This window comes from Ictidomys tridecemlineatus, chromosome 8 (assembly GCF_052094955.1).
Source record: "Ictidomys tridecemlineatus isolate mIctTri1 chromosome 8, mIctTri1.hap1, whole genome shotgun sequence".
Taxonomy (NCBI): Eukaryota; Metazoa; Chordata; class Mammalia; order Rodentia; family Sciuridae; genus Ictidomys; species Ictidomys tridecemlineatus.
Window position 1 is genome coordinate 123,424,917 of NC_135484.1, and position 19,537 is coordinate 123,444,453.

At 59.0% G+C, this 19,537-nt stretch overlaps 1 long non-coding RNA gene across 2 annotated transcripts; it reads left to right on the top strand.

The window, feature by feature from the left end:
- Positions 1-3,569: 3,569 nt before the first annotated feature.
- On the top strand, positions 3,570-16,513 carry LOC144366291 (uncharacterized). Of its 2 annotated transcripts, XR_013425312.1 has the most exons (5): positions 3,570-3,734; positions 5,708-5,820; positions 13,558-15,102; positions 15,302-15,445; positions 15,621-16,513. It is a non-coding gene; the product is annotated as an uncharacterized LOC144366291 (long non-coding RNA). The 2 variants fall into 2 exon arrangements; XR_013425311.1 differs by having other exon boundaries at positions 15,302-16,513.
- Positions 16,514-19,537: the final 3,024 nt, after the last annotated feature.

Sequence of the window (19,537 nt, forward strand, 5' to 3'; positions counted from 1 at the left end):
CTGGTTCTGGAACCCAGTGAGTCAAGAGCCGGAGTGGGAACCCCAGAGTCACTCTGTGTTCAGGACGTGGTGCTGGGGGTCAGACCCAGGCCTGCGTGCTGGGCAATGCTCTGCGCTGAGCTACCGTAGCCCCGGGGCTGGTTCTTCAACCAACATGTCATCTGTATTTTCTTCCAGTACTGCTCTGTTGTTCCATGGCAGACTGGGACCTCGTTGATCTGCTCCTGGGGCTCCGTTTGTCCTTTGACGAGGCCGGTGAGGTGCAGTGGGATTGTTTGGCCTTGCCTGACCTGGCCACACACGATTGGTCACCACGTCACCGTCTTTGACAGGGACCTTGGGTGAGAGATCTGGGCTGCTGGGATGGCTTTAGAACGTCAGCGCTATGATCCACGTTTGAGCTCCGAGCCCCTCGGCCACACTTCGTTGTTATTATTATTATCAAATTATTTTAACCACGATTAGTTATAAGTTCTCCCAAGCAGAAAGGCCACCTGGAGTATTCAGCAAAGGCAGAGAGGACAGAGGCCGTCCCTGCCTCACCTTCCCCACTCGACGCCCTGGGAAGGCAGGAGAGCTCCCTGTGGACACGCCAGGCAAGCTAGCTGGGGTCCGAAGGACCTTCCCTGGGGACAGAGCTCAGCTCTCAAGGCCAGCACGACTCCCTGCCTGCTCAGCTCACCCTCCCGGAGGGCCCCGTGGAGCCAGGAGGATGCTGGGCATCGTACACAGGCTCAGGGCCAGCCCAGAGCCCAGGGCCGCCTCCCTCCAGCCCCGCACAGGCCAAGTTTGGATCCAGGTGTGATGCTGCCCGCCGGTGGCACTGCCCCTTTTCCTCCTGAAGACAGCACTAAAGCTCCTCCTCAGCATCAGAACTTACTGGGCTGTAGCCATGACCCCTGCCAGGCTGGGCCACGTCTCCCAGATGACTCTTTAGCAAGACAGCCTGCCTGTTCCCCTTCTATTAACACCCCTCGGGCCACCCTGCTGGGTGACAACAGCGCTGTCCTTCAAAGCATCCAGCTGCCTGCCAAGCCCCCGCCGCCACACAGCAAACACCCCTGCTACAGGGAGGGAGAGCCATCCCCCACCACAGGACCAGGTGCCCCAGGGCCTTCCCCCTGCTGCCCCTCCCATGCCATCCACTCCCCCCAGCCATGCCCTCCCCCGATATCCCCTCCTTTTGCCCTCCCCCATGATGCCCTGCCCTCCCCCCAGGCCCTCCTCCACCATCCCCCACCCAAGCCACACCCTCCCCCTTGGTAGCCTGACATGGCCTCTCCAGAAGTGACCCTGGGAGCCGTATTTGGAGCCCCCATGCACTGTACTTGGGCCCCTCTTGGCTCCTCGACCGCCATCCCTCGGGACCCTAGTCTTGTGATGAGACCCCTGTGGCTCAGAGGAAGTCCACGGAGGACCAGGTGGCAGGCTGAGTACAGGGGCCACACCCCCCGCGGCTGCAGTGGAGCTGCTGAGCTGGGCCAAGGGGCCCCGGGGAGACCAGAGGGCACAGTGTCCAAGGCCGGGCAGCTGGCGTGCCTCCGCCAAATTCAATTTATGAAAGAATACGCTCTCCCTGCACTGGGGGCTTCTGTGGCCCACTCTACAGGTGCACAGCCTCTGGCTGTCACTGGGAATGAGCTGTCAGAAGTATTTAAGTGAGATCTCCCAGCCTGGCGGAGGAGGCCCAAGGCCACTGTACAAACCACAGGTGTCCTCCAGCACGGACAGCCCTGTCCCCCACCCAGGGCTCACGCATCATGACCAGAGGCAGAGACCCACAGCCAAAGACCCTCTGCCGCCTACCAGGCCATCCTGTCCCTGCCTCCTGCCCCGGACCCTGGGTGCCTTCCGCTGTGCTGTCCCCGCACCTCCCTGCCCTGGCCCTGACATGCCACCTCACCTCCAGACCGACTCAAGCCCAGCCTCACCAGGAGCCTTCTCCACCCCTCCCCTGTCACCTCCTGTCCCCCTCGGAGTCCTTGCCCCAGCACCACCCTTGCTAGGGTGTCCCCTACAGAGCTGGGATGCAGACACAGGGCAGGGTTGGCCTAAGGGCCGATTCCTTGGGGGTGAGGTTGAGGGAGCAGAGGCCAGGCCAGCAGGAGCCCACTGTGGTCAGGTGGCATGGGAGGCAAACCCAAGGGCCTGGGCAGCACCCACCCCAGGCCCAGCCCCTTCCCTGACCTTGACCCCCAGGGGCCTCTGGGAGGGAGAGTGGGTCAGAATGCTGAGATGGGCACCAGGGCCCTCGGGTGTGTGGGAGCTGTGGGGAGGGACTCCTGGTGCTCCTCCACCTCAGGGGGAAGAGGGGACGCGTGGAGGGAGAGTGTCCCAGGGGCCGAGGCTAATCAGGAACCCCGCCTCCCCAAGGGACCGCCGCTGGCCTGAGGAAGCAGACATCTGCGCGTGCGCCACCACGGAGGCCCCGGCAGGAGCGCCCACCCGAGAGCTGAGCGCAGCCCAGGCAGCAGCCAGCTGTAGACAGGACCCCTGTCCAGGCTGGGCCACGTCTGGGCCAGCAGAGCGGGACACTAGCCTGCCGCCATGGCCTTCTGCTTCTCCAGCCCGGCTGCCAGCCCTGGGAGACACCAGCAGAGGACCTCCTGACCTGTGGGGAAAGAATCCCCGAACCCACCACCGCTGGTCTCCTCAGCAGTGTTTATTCCTCCCTCCTCATCTGGGAGGTGCCACAGGTTTCTGGGAAGTGACCCTAAGCAACAGACCAGTTCCCCCACCCGAGACCCTTGCCATAATAAAGCTTCTCTTCTTGTCAGAAGGATTTTCCGAAGGGTGTCCACAGGAGAGCAGAAGCTTCCTGCAGAGGGCTTTGTGGATGGTAGCTCTCTCTCTTGTAAGCGCCAGGTCTGCAGACAAGACGTGTGAAAGCTCTGTGTGGCCCAAGACTACAGGACAGAGAGCAACCGCTCCCACCCACTGCCACAAAACCACCCCCTGAGGATGAGTCGAAAGCAATTTCCAGGCTCAAGGTCCAGAGGTGTCTGGGCGTGAGCCCCTCTGCACCGCGGCAGTCTAAGTAAACCCGCGTCCTGCGACTTCCTCCGGTGTCTAGCCTCATGTGTCCTGCGTCACAAGGACATCACAAGGTCATCACGGGCAGCGCCTCCTCCTGTGCCACACAGGCTTCAATGCAGTCTGTAGGATTCCTGTGGCTTGGCCGGCTTCGAAGCTCAGAGTTGAAGGCCCCACATCCTGCCTCCTGGCCATGCAGCCTGGTGACGATGGCGTCTGCCCAGCCCCTTCAGAGAGTGTCACAGGGTTGGCTGGTTTTGAGTCCCTGTCCTGCGGGACTATTTGGGTGGCCTTGGAGGTGTCTTCTGAGGTCAAACTGTGCAGGCCCGGGAGACAAGGAGGGTGAAGATGTGGGTCCAGGAGCTGCTTGGGGGTGTAGGGGACAGGCAGCCTGGGGACCTGCCCCGGGGCCCTCCTGTCCAGGACCAGTGTCAAGCCTGTGTGTGCCTCCTGCCAGCGGGTCATTTCGTGGTTTTATACACTGCTGCTGGTTTTGGCTTCTGTAATAAGAAAGCTCAGGGGGCGGTTCCCGGGGCTCTTGCCAGGCCCTCAGCAGCTCAGCTCTTGGCTGCTGTGGTCCAAGTACGTGGGGTTGAAGGGCGGCTGGGCCTCCATGCAGAACGCTGAGCACGGCCCCAGGATGACACGGAACGCTGGCCTCATGGCAGAAGCGGGGAGAGCACCGGCAGGGCCAAGTCCAGGTCAGCACATATCCTCCTCTCCATGTCCCTCCTAGAACTGAGACTCCGAGCAGAGGTGGGCCTCTGATCCCCAGGCGCCCATGACATGTCACTCCTGGTGCTTCCCCAGCACTGCATCGTGACTGTTGGCGACTCCCCAGCAGCTCAAAAACATCCCCAAATGCACCTGGAGAAAGTCCATGGGTCCAATCAAAGGCCAGGGCTCAGCTGTGTCGCTCAGGCCACCTGGGAAGTAGGGCTGGGTGCCCCTTTGTACAGGCAGCTCCCCTGAGACCCATTTCCAAACCAGAAAGCAGGGCTCACTCCCTAACAGAGGGAGAGAGGAATGCCCCCCTCCAGTTTTGCTGAGCAGCTATTTGGTCCCCTTCCAAAGCCGTGCTCTAGCCAGAAAAATAGAACAAGAGCCACTGTGGGGGGAGGCACCGGCCTGCCCACGCTGCCCAGACCACTTGATTGTAATCCTCCTTTAAACCTCCAAGAAAGCCCGACTGTTTCCCTCGTTTCACAGACAAAGCAACAAGCCCGAGATGGAGGAGTGGCCCGTCAGACCCCACTGGAGTGACTAAGGACTGGGCTGCTGGTGCCAAAGGTCCAGCCGTGGCCGCCCTCTTTCCGATAAAGAAGCAGTTTTTTTTTAAATTTCATCCTATTTACTAAAATCACACTTTAGATCATTTTTAAAACAGAGAAGTGAAGAAACCTAAATCCAGACCCACGCCCCCTCCCCCGGCCTCACCAGCCCTGAGGATGCAACTGGGGGAGTAGCACCCCCCCTCTGCTCCCATGACCTTCCCCCTGCTCCCGCCACCTTCCCTCTGCTCCTGCGACCTTCCCCCTGCTCCCGCCACCTTCCCTCCAGTTGCTTCCCCCTCTGGGGGCTCCGGGGGGCTCTTCTTCCTCCCCACAGCACACTGGGCTAGGACACAAGCTAAAAACCTCACGTTACTTGAGGACCCCTCAAAAGACCCTGTCTCCACACTCAGTCACATTCGGGGCCTGAGAGAAGATGTCTTGTTGCCCTGAGTTGCTCTCGTTTCTTGACCATACCTCTCCGTCCTGCGTGCCTAATCCTAGACCTTTGAGACAGATGTCCAGAGGAGGGTGGTGCAGGGTGGGGACATGAACTTGCTCTCTTTCCCTGTGCCCTCCGTAGCAGGTGGCTTTCATCTTCAAGGTTGCAAGATGGCTGCATAGTCCCAGGCATGGCGTGCACATCCCAGCAGGAGGAAGGCAGAGAGGCGAAAGCCACCTCTAGTTGACGATTTCCTTTTGCTTTTGAAGGGACGTCTTCTGTAGGGACTTCGGCCTACACCTGTTTGGCCAGGATGAGAGCCCCGCTCCTTCCTGGCTAGCTGCAGAGAGGGCTGGGTGGTACCTGTTTCCAGGGTGCTTCCCTGATCACAGAGGACAGCGGGAGGCCTCTGAGACGCGCCCTGGGTCCCCGCATCTGGGAGTGTTTCTGGGGGACACAATCACGTGATACGATATTAAAGGAGAGCATCCCCTTGGGCCGCCCTCAGCTGCGGGTGGCTGGGACGGAGTCCATGCCAGTGCGTCCTCTCCTCTCCATCATGCTCTGAGCCTCATCTATTGAGTGAAAACCCCCTTCTGCAGGGGTGGGCTTGTCCCTTGGCCACTGCCCCTCCTGTTTTATAGGTCCCCACACTCTTCCTGGGTACTTGGCTTCCTTCTGTTGAAGGGGGCTTGCTGTGGTGAGCTGGGCTCCTGGCAGGGGGCGTGGTCTCCGTGTGGCCCCTCCCCTCCCCTCCGACACCCGCCCTGCCCTGTGTCTGGACCTCATCTCCCAAGCCCACACAGGGTGCCTGAGGCATCTGCTGCTGTTCTCCCTCTTTGAGGTCCTTTCCCCCAAGCCTCACAGGAAGAAGCGGGAAGACTGAGCAGAAGGGACTCCTTGGCTGGAGGAACAAGGACCTTGGGGCTCACAGAGTGGACGCCTTCTTCCTTCTAAACAGGGACTGACCCGCTGCTGAGGCACTTGCTTGGAGGAGCCCTGCCTGCCCACCACGGCTAAGAGCCCACCGTCAGCTCCCAGTGACCTGGGCACCCGTCCTGAATGGAAGGCCAGGTGATGGGTGGAAACAGGGGAGGGAGGGAAGATGGACAGACAGATGATGGACGGATGGAGAGATGGATGGGTGGATGGATGGTGGATAGATGGACAGGCGAACAAACAGAGAGATGATGGATGGATAATGGATGGGTGGATGGAAGGACAGATGGAAGCCCTCCATACATAAACCTGTTTGATACTGTAGCGATTGTTTCATGCTATAGCAACACGATGCTCCTCAGCTGTGGAGACGGGTTGCACGGGGAGGAAGTCGGCAGTGGATTCTCACACAGGTAACCGCTGGTCCTCTGAGTCTCAGGTGCACAGGGAGGTCCTGGGGCCTCCCGCGATGGCGCACTGGCTGTAAAATCTGATGCCTCGTGGTCAGTCTACACGAGCTAGCTCTTCCCAAGCCAACGGCTGTTCACAAGGCACCAGGGAAGGCAGGTCCTGGTGACAAGTCCTTGCAGCTTAAGCACATGGCCTCACAAGCCCCCTTTGCCCATGAACTCGGGACCCTGAAGGCTCCCTCGCACAGAGCCATGGAGCTGAAGGTTGGCTTGGGGTGGGACCCCTCCAGGGGCCCAGGGATGGAGGCTCAGCGTCCAGGTGCAGGAAGCCCAGCGATGCAGGACGAGGCTCCTGGCCGAGGCCCCCATGGCCTGCAGGGCAGAGGTGGCTCTCGTCACCACCTGCACTTCCTCTGCCTTCCTGGAAGTTCCCGCCTGATGGCACCCGGGGGGAAAGACTTCATTACAGCAAATGAATCAGACGTGAATACCACTCGGACTTCCAACAGTAGCTGCTCCACATGCTAAGGAGCCTGCGAGGCAGCAGGTCTCCCACCTCCAAGCAGAGCACGTGAGGGCCGGCAGTGCCCAGCAGGCACGTCCACACCTCCTGCCCGCCGCTGTCCTCTCCAAGTAGCCCTCCACCCACAGGACAGACTGGCAAGACAGAGGACTCCATGTGTGACCCTGGTTTTCCTGTGGCCTGTGTTGCTCCAAACAACGCTGCATCTACACCGAGGAGATGCCCTCTGCCCGCTGGTGGGAAGGGCTGAGGGGACGGCTGCTCCTGGCTTGGCATGGAGCAGGGTTTCCTGTGGGAATGAGGACTGTATCCTGCCTGGGGCCTTGTCCCCAGAGGGACCTCAGGTTGTGTGCACTGAGCTGGACGGACAGCGTTGCCTGGGCCTGCCCCACACGCCTGTTTACAGTGGTCACCCCTGAAACACAGACTCCTGAATGGCCCACACCCTCATCACTGGTGGAGACCCATTCCTGCCCCTCTCTGACCCCATGGCCTCCTACCCTCTCCACGTGGACCTTTGGAGCCCACTGGATCTTGCCCTCTTGCTGTGGTTGGAGGCCTCGGGCCTCCACATGCCCAGGCCGGGGTGAGCCTGTGGGAAGATAAGAGGCCCCCTGCAGGAGAGGCAGGTAAGAGAGGCCGCGCTAGACCTCCCACCACTAGCCAACCTGCCTGGAGGCCACAGACACGTCAGCTGGGCAGGGACCAGAGGGCCCTCCACGGCCAGCCACAGAACCAGGAGAGGTCACCAGGGTTGTGTGTGTAGTTTGGAGCTGCTGCATGTCTGGGTACCGTGTTGGGCAGCTGAAGTGAACCCATGTGGCCTGGACACCATGGTGGAGGTCAAGGGGGCCAGTGAGCCCAGCGCAGAGGCCAAGGCGGTGGGCAGGAAGGTGGCCCCTCTTGAGAGTTTGCACAGGTGGGTGTGGAGAGGCAGCCGCTTCTAATCCTCCCTCCCCTCCTGACGCACACAGGCCATCTCTTGGTGCTGAGAGGGGCCAGGGGACCCTGGGGGGCCCACCCCATAGCAGATCTAGAAAGCCCCCTCCTCTGGGGCAGTGCTGCCAGTGGCCCGACCTGCAGCACCCTGGATGCAGGAGCCTGGCTCAGCGCAGTCCTTGCCCCTCTGCCGAGAGCTCTCCTTCCAACTGATGGTGCCCTCCCTCACCAAACCACACAGGCCCTGCTGCCCAGTGCACATGCAGGAGAGCCAGGCCTCCCCTTGGACAGAGCAACAGTGGGGGTTGGCAGCTTCTGACACAAACTCAGCTCACCGTCCTTCCTCCTTGTTTTAAGGTCAGAGAAAAATGGCTTCTCAGTTCTGCGTTGAACACACCACTGACCTTGGTGCAAAATTAGCAGGTATTTTCTTCCTTATTGGAGCTGTCACAATAGGGATTGGCCCCAGGTCCTCCTGGGCATTGCTCCATATCCCTGTCCCAAGTCCTCCAGGATGCCATAGGAGGTGCCATCTCTGGAAATGTGCTGGGATCCCAAATGCCCAGGCAGCTCCGTGCGCACACACCTGGGATGCGCTGGAGAGGGAAATGGGCTGACCCGAGGTGCGGTGGAGGACTCTCCTTTGCCTGAGTCCTTGGCCGTATGGCCAAGTGTTTAAACACATGAATTCCATCCAGAATCCTAGAGCCCAAATCCCAGATCAACAACTTACTCTATAGGATCTTAGGCAAATCCCTGCCCTCCCTGAGTCTCAGCTTCCTGACTGTAAAACAGGATGACGGTCCCAGTCACCAGCCCTCCAGATCCCGGCGAGAGCTAATGAGTGGTACATATGGTGCCCTGTATGCTTAGCACATGACAGCAATTGCCCCTGGCAGTTCAGAGGCGCAGGAAGGGGCGGGCGAGGAGCTGGAGCCGTGCAGGTGACCACGTCTCCCCGCTAGTTTCAAGTCCCGGGTCTGGTACTCCTCGTCCTCAGGAGTCCTTCACTAGCACTCTCAGCCCAAGCTCTACAGACGAACAGCAGCAGGAGAGGGGCACAGAGGCCCGCACTGACTCCTTTTGGTCTTTATTTAAAGGAGGATTTGGAAATCCGCAGAACCGAACAGCCTAAAGTGAGACTACTGAGGGGATAGGATTTTTTAAGTAGAGATCAAAGAGGGAGGCGGCTCGCGGTGCCTCCACATCTGTGGCGGCTCTGAGCCACTCTCCAGACTGCCTGGAGTTGCCGTGCGGATGCGTGGCCCATCAGTCCAGCCCACATGCTTGCTGGGCCATGCAGAAACTGAGCACAGAGCAGCCCACGGGGAGAAGGAAGAGGAGCCCACTGCATTGAGGGCCATGTCCTGAAGGGGCCCGACCCTGGTGTCACCACACCAACCCCGTGACCAGCTGAGGAGGGCAAGAGCTGTGCCCTCTGCACATAGGAAGCTGGGGCTCAGAAGGACGTGGTGACCCGTTCAAGCTGCACCTTGGACAAGTGCACAGCCCCGACACGAGCTTTTGTGCCCTGACCCTGAGAAGATGGCCTGGGCTCCCAGGAAAGGCACAGACAATTGGGGAACTTTTCACATCCCCAAACCCGGGGTCCCTCATTTTCCCTCTGGCAGAGCGGTGACCGCTGACTGGCCCTGTGCATGGGGAGGACTCAGGAGGCCCTGGCCTGGGGCCACCTGCTTGCCACCAGCTCCTCTGCCTTCACGTCCTCACGTCCCGCTCGGTCCCATCTGTGATGAGGCCTCTGCGTGAGCAAGGTCAGGCTCAGCACCTCTCCAGAGAGCCACGGCAGCCCCTGGCCAGCGCTCCTGGGCCCCTCCTTTGTGAAGGGGGAGCGCTGTGTCCTTTCTCCGGTTGGGGAAGCTCAAGGGCGGCAGGCAGGAGAGAAACTAGGGCAGGCTTCTCAGAAACGCAGGAGAGGAAATGCCCTCCCAGGTGATGTGCTTAAGCCATCCCACGGGGAGCACTTTGTTTTTGATGGGCCAGCTGACGTTTCCTTCCAGGAGCCCAAACTGAGAAAACTGGGGCAGGCGCTATTTATCCCAGCCAGAGACTATAGCATCCTGTCCCGCCCTACCCAGCCTCCAGCAGACTACTCGACCGAAATGCAAAAACAGGAGTCGGTGCGAGGCTCCTCCCACGCCGGGCAACAGCGGGCAGGCCGCCTTCCCCTGTGCCAACAGGAGCTGACAAACAGGTCACCAACAGGGCCCAGCTGGTCTGCTTCCCTCCGCTCTCCAGGTACAGGTGCGGTCCCCCCACCAAGAACGCAAGTCCCTGGGGAGTCAGGAGTTGTGTTGAAAGGCCGGGCAGAGGTCGAGGAAATCAGCACTGTTCAACAAAAGCATGAAGCACAGCAGGAAGACTTCAGGCTGTTGAGAAGGTGTTCAAGTATTTCAAATCCATTCTGGATACAAATCTGCACCCTAGTGGGCACAGGGGGCCTGGTGGTACTCCAGGCTGTAGCCCCGCAGCCCACCTAACTTCAGTACCACTGAGGTGGACAGTTTCCCGGGGCTGCTTGGGTGCACTGTGTGGCTCTGCTTTGGGGTGCCAGGTCAGGGCTTGCTGGGAAGAAATGGAGGCCCCTTCACCTCAATATCATGGTTTGGATCCAGAGTGTCCCGGCTATTGAAGGCTTGGTCCTGCTGTAGCAATGTCAAGAGTCGGGGCTGTCGGGAAGTGACGGAATCATGAGAGCTCTGTCTGTATCAGTGGCTGATCCACTGGTCGCTGAATGGACTACTGGGTTGGTGGAGGCCGTAGGGGGGCCTGGTGGGTGGAAGCGGGTCACTGGAGCTCTGCAGTCGGGAGCTATGTCTGCCCCTGTCCCCTTCCTGGGATTGACCTCCCTTTAAAATATCTGCACCCAAGACCTTGTCCGAGGCTCTGCTCCAAAACCAACTTAGAGAGTGAATCTCAGGTGGCTTCTGGAACTGGATTGTCCACCTGATGGAGCCCTAGGTGACACTGCTCCCTAAGCCACCCTGCTAAAGTTGGCATGTCAGGGGGCGGCAGGGGGTGGTGACCCTCTGAGCAGCATCAGGGCTCCAAGTCTCCCACCGAGAGTGTGTGTGGCAAGGTGCTGGCAGGCAGTGGACACAAGCCTCAGCCTAGGCAGTGACTGGCACTAGAGCAGGCAGCATGGTGACCGCAGGGCCAGGAGAGCGGCTGCCCGTGAACAGCCTCAGACTCCACAGAGAGAATGGAAGCCGGGCCCACAGATTCAAGTTCCAGGTAGCTGTCAAAGTCCGGACACCTCCGCGGCACCATTTAAAGTGACCCCTGTGTCTCGCAGCCAGAGGACAGATGGTGCTGAAATCAGGCCCATAATTAAATCGAAGAGTGAAGAAAACATAAAAGAGACTGAATGAATGGCTCAGGGGTTGGGGGGCACTGAGGAAGGAGCAGGTCCCGTGTCCAGGCCTGGAGGCGAATGTGGCTCAGAATCCTAGGCTGTGCAGCGCCAGCTGTGAGAAGTGCCGTATTCCCTTCCCAGAGGAAAGAGCCCCGGGAGGGGCTGAAAGGCAAGGCTTCGGCGGATGGCATCCTTCTCCTTGGGGTCCCCTGTCCTCCCATTACCTCCAGGCCCATAGCGAGTGTCGGCTATCAGCACAGCCCGGTCAGGCGGTGAGCGACACAGGGGAGCCGGAGGGCAGGGCTGCCGAGCTGTGGCTGTGTGGGGCAGCTGCAGATCCCAGCCGAGGTGGACTGTGGCAGATGCTCTGGCCTGCCCAACTTCAGCACCACCCTCGTGGACAGTTCTCGGACCATGGAAGGGATCCACTTCAAACCATAACTCCCGCGTTCCCCACCAGGGCTTTCTCCAAAGCTGCGGAACGTGCCCCCACCGGGCGCCCCTCAAGCAGTGAGGATGGGGGTGGGGGGTAAGCGGGGGCCCGGGCAGGCTAGAGACAGGAATGTAAATGATCAGATTCCACTTTTGAATCGCCGACCTCAATGGTCAGAGATTGAGGAGACGTTGATCATGAGGATGGTCGACGTCCTCCTTTTCTGGGGATAATATTTCAGCTGACCTCAGTGACCTTGGCTCACATGACTGTGGCTGTCCCCGCCTCTGTGACCCCCGTCTCCTCCTCAGTCCCCTCGGGCCCTCCACGTCCAGTCACGGAGAGCGGCACAGGTCCTTGGCTGCCTCACGCTCTCCCGCCTCCCAGCTCAGGCCCCAGGACTCGGCCCCTGGAGGAACTCCCTGCCCACCTGTGACCGCCCTGGGCTATTCTAGCCTGACCACCCTCCCAGGGCGCTGGCATCCCTCTGCCCGAGGAACACCAGGTGCTCCTAGGACTCTCTCCTTGGGTCACCTGCTGTCATTATGGAAACCTCGTGACACTGTCTATGGACTTGGGCGCAGGGACCCTGGACAGGAAGCTTCATGAGAACAAGGACTGGGTCCCTCCTGCTCCTGTAGCCCCAGAACCTAGTGCAGCTCAGGGTGCAGAGCAGGGGCACAGTGACGTCTGCTCAGAAACAGGGTGGGTGTGACGCCGTCACATCTGAAAGTTCGAGAGCCGTCCACTCGGGAGCGTTTGGTCTCCCAGGGATGCCATGGCTACACCCCATGGGTCCAGCGCTTCAGCCAAGAGAACCATGAGCTCCCCCGGTTGGAGGTCTATAACCCAGGTCTCAGCAGGCCACGCGGCTGGTGTGTGGCGGAACCTGCTGCCTCCCTGGCTGCTGGTGCCCCTCGGCTGGCGGCCCTGTCGTCTCACGCCTTTCCCCCTTCGTCCTCACTCGACATTTCCCTCTGGTAAGAAGGGCCCTGGTCACGTTGCAGCCAGGGCTGCCCCAATGGCCTCACCTTAACCGCATTTCCACAAAGACCCTTTCTCCCAACAGGGTCCCTTCACGGGTCCTAGGAGTCAGGGCTTGGGCCTTCAGCGTGGGAGACATGGTTCCACTCTGAGCATTGCCTGCGTGGGGACGGAGACTGTTATGTCTTCACGGTGGCCAGCAGACTGTCAAGACCCCCGGCATCGGCCCAGGGTTCAGCAAATGTGGTGGGCTCAAAGCCAGGCAGGAAGGGAGGGCCCGGGTCAGCGGGCCATGCGTTCTGCCCTGGACTCAGGGCGCTCACCCAGCACACTGCACCGACAGTCCTGTCCCCTCAGAGTCCCCCTGCAGCTGCCCTGCTCCCTCGCATGTAGGGTAGCAGGTCATTTGGCCAACAGAACATGGGGGGCTTCGAGTTTGTCCTTCTAGGCCAAAGCCATTAAAAGCAGGGTGCCCCCCATTCCCTCCCAGTGATGGTGAGGCCTGGGACGCGGCTCTCGGCCCGAGGGCTGTGAACCTGGATGAGATGAATCACCTGCTGATGTTTACGAGGCTCCTCTGACACAGCCCCTCCTTCAGCTGAGAAATGGGCCACAAACCACAGAGGCACCTTGACGGTACCCAGGGCTCAGTCACAGCCCGAGATCACAGGCATATTCGTGTCACAACAGTGACTGCAGACACATGACACTCCTCACTCCCTCAGATTCCTAGAGCTTAATTAGACCTTCATCTGGTGTTGGACGCATCCATCAAAAAGCCCTGCGTGACTCCTCAAATACGTGTGTAGATATTCTCACAAGGACCTTCGGCGTTTCCTTTGTAATCATGTATTTTTACTTCATTAATTTTGAAATCTTATTTTTCAAGGGATCCACAGACTCCCCCTGGCTGCTTCATGTATCCATGGCACCAAAACAGGGTCAAACAGAATGCCTGACCTAGGAAGAGAAGGCAGAGGTGGGGGGAGTCAGGACCCGCATCCTGTCTGGGAGGGCGGGAGCAGGACCTGCATCGTGTGTGCAGAGCCACGGTGGACCAGCACACCTGCAAAGGATGGTTATGAGGGGGGAAACAGAAGCCAACTTGGCAAAGCCACTGTCAGGACACATTTGTTACAGCAGCTAGATCCTCCTCAGCCTGACTGGTAAGTTGCCGGACCCACTGACCACACAGTTGTATCCACAGGCTAAGCTACCATGTGTCTTCTCATGGAGAGGAGTCCACTGCCCTGAAGGATGGCCAGGAGCAAGCTCCACTCCCCCAGGAGCCCAGGACCCACCCAGGGGCCTCCCAGATGCCACACCTCTCCTGTTGTGAGCTGGCGCCAGGTAATCACGGCCAGCTCCACTCTTGATCCTGGCATGAAACCAGCAGATGTCAGTGGCCAAGGAGCTGACGCTTAGGAGGAGGGAAACGTACCCCAAGACTCCGACCTTGCCCAGTGATACTGTCTGTGGGTCTCTGGCGTGCGCGGCCTGTCCCACAGAGTGGCCTGACTGGAGAGTCCTCTTCGTGCCTAAACCAGGTTTTCATCACTGTGACCAAACATCCCAACAAGAACAACTTAGAGGAGGAGAAGTTTATTTTGGTTCCCAGATTCAGAGGCACAGTCCGTGGCCAGCTGACTCCCTTGCTCTGGGTGCGAGGTGAGGCAGAACTCTGTGGGAGAAGGGTGTGTGGAGGACAGCTGCCCAGTTCATGATCCCCAGGAAACAGGGACTTCCGATTGCCAGCCTAAAACAGAAACCCAAAGCACACCCCAGGGACCTAACTCCTCAGCCAACCCTTACTGGCCTACAGCTTCCATCCATTCATTCAAACTATTAATCTGTCAAGTGGATCGATCCATGGATTAGGTGATGGATTCTTGTGACCTGATTACCTCCCCTCCGAACATTCCTGATGTCGCACACGTGAGTTTCAGGAGACACCTCCTATCTAAGCCATAACAGTCCCCCCCTGGCACCCCGGAGCTCATGTCCATCTCCCAAAGCCAAACACGCTTAGTCCCTTTCCAGGAGTCCCCATGGTCTTGTTCCAGCATTGCCCAAAAGGCCAAGTCCAAAATGCCACCTGAGACTCAAGGCGACCTCTGCTTGTGAGCCCCTGTAAGGATCAGAGTGAGTCACATAATATAGAATGGCACAAATGAACATTCCACTACAAGAGGGAGCAGTGTGGTTGTAGAAAGAAGGCATGGGTGCAGGACAAGGCTGAATTCAGCTGGGCACACGTCCTGCAGCTCCACGTCCAGCACCTGGGCACACGACCTCGTGATGAGCTCTGTGTCTGTGGCCTTGCTGTACAGCCCACGCAGCCTCTCTGGTGGCCTGTTTCTGCTCCGTGTCTGCTGGTCCTCTAGCAGATGTCCACTTTACTGGCTTCTAGACCCTGGGGGTCTCCATGGTCACTGCTCCTTCCTTCTCACATCTCATCCCCACCTCGAGGGCCGCCTGCTGGGACTCCCACCCTCTCCCTTGCTGGCCTCCCAGGCCTTTCTTTGAAACTCTGGGGGATGCCCCCAAGACCTTCTAACTCTAGCACCCTGCACTCCTGCAGAGCCGGACCCTCGTGGACGGTTGTCCAAGATCTGCCACCATCTGGAATAGTAGCCAGGCTCCCTGGGACCACGGCTGCAGTGACCTCTCAGTGCCTGAGTGGCTCCACATAGTGGAACATCTTCCAAGGTCCCCTGTGCCAGCAGGATGTCCCCATGGTCTTTTCTCAAAGGTATTTCTCCTTTTATCCCCTTGAAACGCCCTGAGCCATCTTTTTTATGGTCTCTGCACAAAGCCCTTAGTGTCTCTTTAGGAGACGGAGTCTCTTTAACAACCTCCCTTTCCTTGGCCTTCATTGTAAACACACTTTTCTGGTCAAATCGCAAGTTTTAAAGACCCTTCCTCTCTACTTTCTGCTCCTGTTCTCGCAGTGAACCTGCTACACCCACACCCCGACGAAGTGCCGGGCTGCCTGGAAATTTCTTCCACTAGATTGATGCGTCCATCGCTTTCAAATGCACCCTCCCATAAGGTCTCAGAACCTGGGCCAAGTGTAGGAGCTTCTTTGCTGGAAGGTAAAGTGAGTAGCCTGAAGTCTTACACCCAGTCCTGTCCTCCTTCCCTCTGTGACCTCGTGATCCCAGCCATGACTGTCACAGTCTATTGTCATTCTGCTCGTCTAAGCTCTCACCAGAGTCCCTGCAAGCTCTGTTTACAGTGGCCTAAGTCATCTCCATCCCGCATCTCCAGACTTTTCCAAGCTCCTCCCACAAACCATCTCAAAGACTTCTGAACCACGTGGTCAGATGGTCTACAGCACCAAGCCCACGTCTCGGGGCACATTGACATCACTGTGGCCAACACGTCTAACAGAAAAGAAACTTGGAGGAGGAAAAGTTCACTTTGGCTCCCAGTTCAGACGTTCCATCCATGGTCAGCTGACCCCACAGCTCTGGGTGCGAGGTGAGGCAGAACAGCACGGCACAAGGATGGCAGAAGCTCGGGGGAGCAGCCCAGTTCGTGAGAGCAGGAAGAAGAGCGAGCTCTGCTTGCCAGAGACAAGAGGTAAACCCAAAGCCCTGCCCCAGGGACCTAATTCCTCTATCCACCCCCTAACTGCCTACAGTCACCATTCATTAGTCCATTCAAATTATTAATCCTTCAAGTGAATTGATCCACTGATTGATTAGGCTATAGCTCTCCTAATCTAAAGATGTCACCTCTGAATACTCCTGCGTTGTCTCACATGAGCTTTCTGGGGATGCCTCATATCCAAACCACAGCACCCAGCCGGACAGCTGTGACTCTCTCGTCCCAGCCAGGCCTGAGCGAGGAGGCCACGCAGCCTCAGAGCACAGAGCATCCTCTGAAGCCCAGGCTGCTGCTGGTCAGTCCCCTTCACCGGTGCCTCCACACAGGTTCCCACTGTGGCCTCTAGCCCTGCCTCCCCTGTGGGAAGGAATGCAAATCCCCATAAAGGGGACCAGCACAAGCCACCCTTTATATGCCATTGGAGCATAAGGACTATTTTGAGCTGAAAGGAACTAAAAAATCGCAAAACAGGGAGACCTCTCTGCCCTCCCCTTTTGGGCTAAAAGCAGAGAATAAACTTCCCTTTTACAAGGGAAATTTACATTTGCAAAGGTGTCTTCCTGCCCCCAATTCATCACCTGATGCAACTTGAGTTTACATAACAGATCTTATTAGACAACTGTGTGAGTCAGCTCTCAGTCACTGTAACAAAACACCTAAGACAATCAACTTAAAAAGAGGAAAGATTTACGTTGACTCCGGAGGGAGTTTCACAGGTTTCATTCCATCCATGGTCACCCTGCCAATGGCTCTGAGTCTGTGGTGAGGCCGAACATCATGGCAGAGACTTCAGTCAGAATTTTTGTTGCTGAACCAAATGATTTGACAAGAACAATCAGAGGAGGAAAAGTTTATTGGGGATCACAGATCCAGAGGTCTCATCCACAGATGGCTAAGCCCATTGCTCAGGGCCGCAGGTGTGGCAGGACATCAGAGTGGAAGGGCGGGGCAGAGAAAAACAGCTTAGGACATGGCAAACAGGGAGCAGAGCAGGCTCCACTCACCAGGGACAAAATATACCTCTCATGCCCCCAGGGACGTACTGCTCCTGTCCCGCCCCCAGGGTTACCACCCATTGGTCCATCAGGGGATTGATGCACTGATGAGGTCACACCTCTCATAATCTTATGATCTCATCTCTAAACCCCCTTGAACCATCTCACACATGAGATTTGGGGGGACACCTCCAAAGCTGATCACATCATGGTGGCATGGAGGCAAAGACAGAGGAAGAGGCCGAGGTCCAAGTGCCTCTTCAGGTTACACCTCCAACAACTAAGCAGCTGAGTTTTTAAACATATCAGAAATAATACATAACTGTCCCTGGTCCCTCCTAAAGCTTCCACACCTCCCGGGGCCACCACAGGCTGGGACCAAGCAGGATAGGACTCCGAGGCAATGCCCAGCTGGGAGCCCCAGGCCCCAGGCTGCTCCCCTCCTTGCCTCACAGAGCGGGCTCAGGGGCCTCCTGCCGAGCCGGGTCCAGCCTGCTTGGGGGATCTGACCTGAGCTTGTGTTGACGTCTTGAAACAGAAGCACCTTCCTCCTAGTGGCTCACATTGCACCACCACACCCTCCAGCCCCATTGCTACCACACGAGCCTCAGCACCTTCTGCTGCCCTCCGCCTGCAGGGCCTGGGAGCTGTCCCGGTTTTCCCCATTGGGTCACTGCCCTGGCACGAAAACAGGAAGACACCAAGCCTGGGCCAAGAAGGAGCTGCACCCCTCACCCTCACCCCTCACCCCCACCCCCACCCTCACCCCTCACCCCCAGCCCCACCCTCACCCCTCACCCTCACCCTCACCCTCACTCTGACCCTCACCCTCACCCCTCACCCCTCACCCTCACCCCTCACCCTTCACCCTCACCCTCACCACTCACCCTCACCCTCACCCTCACCCCTCACCCTCATCCCTCACCCTCCCCCTCACAACTCACCCTCACCCTCACCTCTCACCCCTCACCCCTCACCCCTCACCCTCACCCTCACCCTAACACTCACCCCTCACCCCTCACCCTCACCCTCACCCCTCACCCTCACATTCACCCTCACCCCTCACCCCACCCCGCACCCTCACCCTCACTCTAACCCTAACCCTTCACCCTCACCCTCACCCTCACCCTTGCCCTCACTCTCAGCCTCACCCCTCACCCTCACCCTCACCTCTCACCCTCACCCTCATCCTTACCCTCACCCTCAGCCCTCAACCTCAGCCCTCACCCTCACCCTCACCCTCACCTCTCACCCTCATCTTCACCCTCACCCCTCACCCTCACCCTCACCCCTCACCCCCACCCTCATCCTCAGCCTCACCCTCGCCCTCGCCCTTACTCTCAGCCTCACCCTCAGCCCTCAGCCCCTTACCCTCACCCCTCACCCTCATCCTCACTCTCACCCTCACCTCTCACCCCTCACCCTCACCCTCACCCTCACCGCTCACCTCTCACCCTTCACCCTCACCCTCACCCTCATTCTCACCCTCACTCTCACCCTCACCCTCACCCTCACCTTCATCCTCACCCCCACCCCCACCCTCACCCCTCACCCTCACCCTCACCCTCACTCTAACCCTCAACCTCACCCCTCACCCTCACCCCTCACCCTTCACCCTCACCCTCACCACTCACCCTCACCCTCACCCTCACCCCTCACCCTCATCCCTCACCCTCACCCTCACCACTCACCCTCACCCTCGCCCTCACCCTCACCCTCACCCTCACCTCTCACGCCTCACCCCTCACCCTCACCCTCACCCTCACTCTGACCCTCAACCTCACCCCTCACCCTCACCCCTCACCCTTCACCCTCACCCTCACCACTCACCCTCACCCTCACCCTCACCCCTCACCCTCATCCCTCACCCTCCCCCTCACCACTCACCCTCACCCTCGCCCTCACCCTCACCCTCACCCTCGCCCTCACCCTCACCCTCACCCTCACCTCTCACGCCTCACCCCTCACCCCTCACCCCTCACCCTCACCTCTCACCCTCACCCCTCACCTCTCACCCTCACCCTCACCCCTCACCCTCACATTCACCCTCACCCCTCACCCCTCACCCTCACCCTCACCCCTCACCCTCACATTCACCCTCACCCCTCACCCCCACCCCGCACCCTCACCCTCACTCTAACCCTCACCCTTCACCCTAAGCCTCGGCCTCACCCTCGCCCTCACTCTCAGCCTCACCCCTCACCCTCACCCTCACCTCTCACCCTCACCCTCATCCTTACCCTCACCGTCATCCCTCACCCTCACCCCTCATCCTCACCCTCACTCTCACCTCTCACCCTCACCCTCACCCTCACCCTCAGCCCTCAGCCCCTTACCCTCATCCCTCACCCCTCACCCTCACCTTCACCCCCACTCCTCACCCTCACCCTCACTCTCACCCTCACTCTCACCTTCACCCTCACTCTCACTCTCACCCTCACCCTTCACCCTCACCCTCACCCTCACCCTCGCCCTCGTCCTCACTCTCAGCCTCACCCTCACCCCTCACACTCAACCTCACCTTAACCCTCACCCTCGCCCTCACTCTCAGCCTCAACCTCAACCCTCAACCCTCACCCT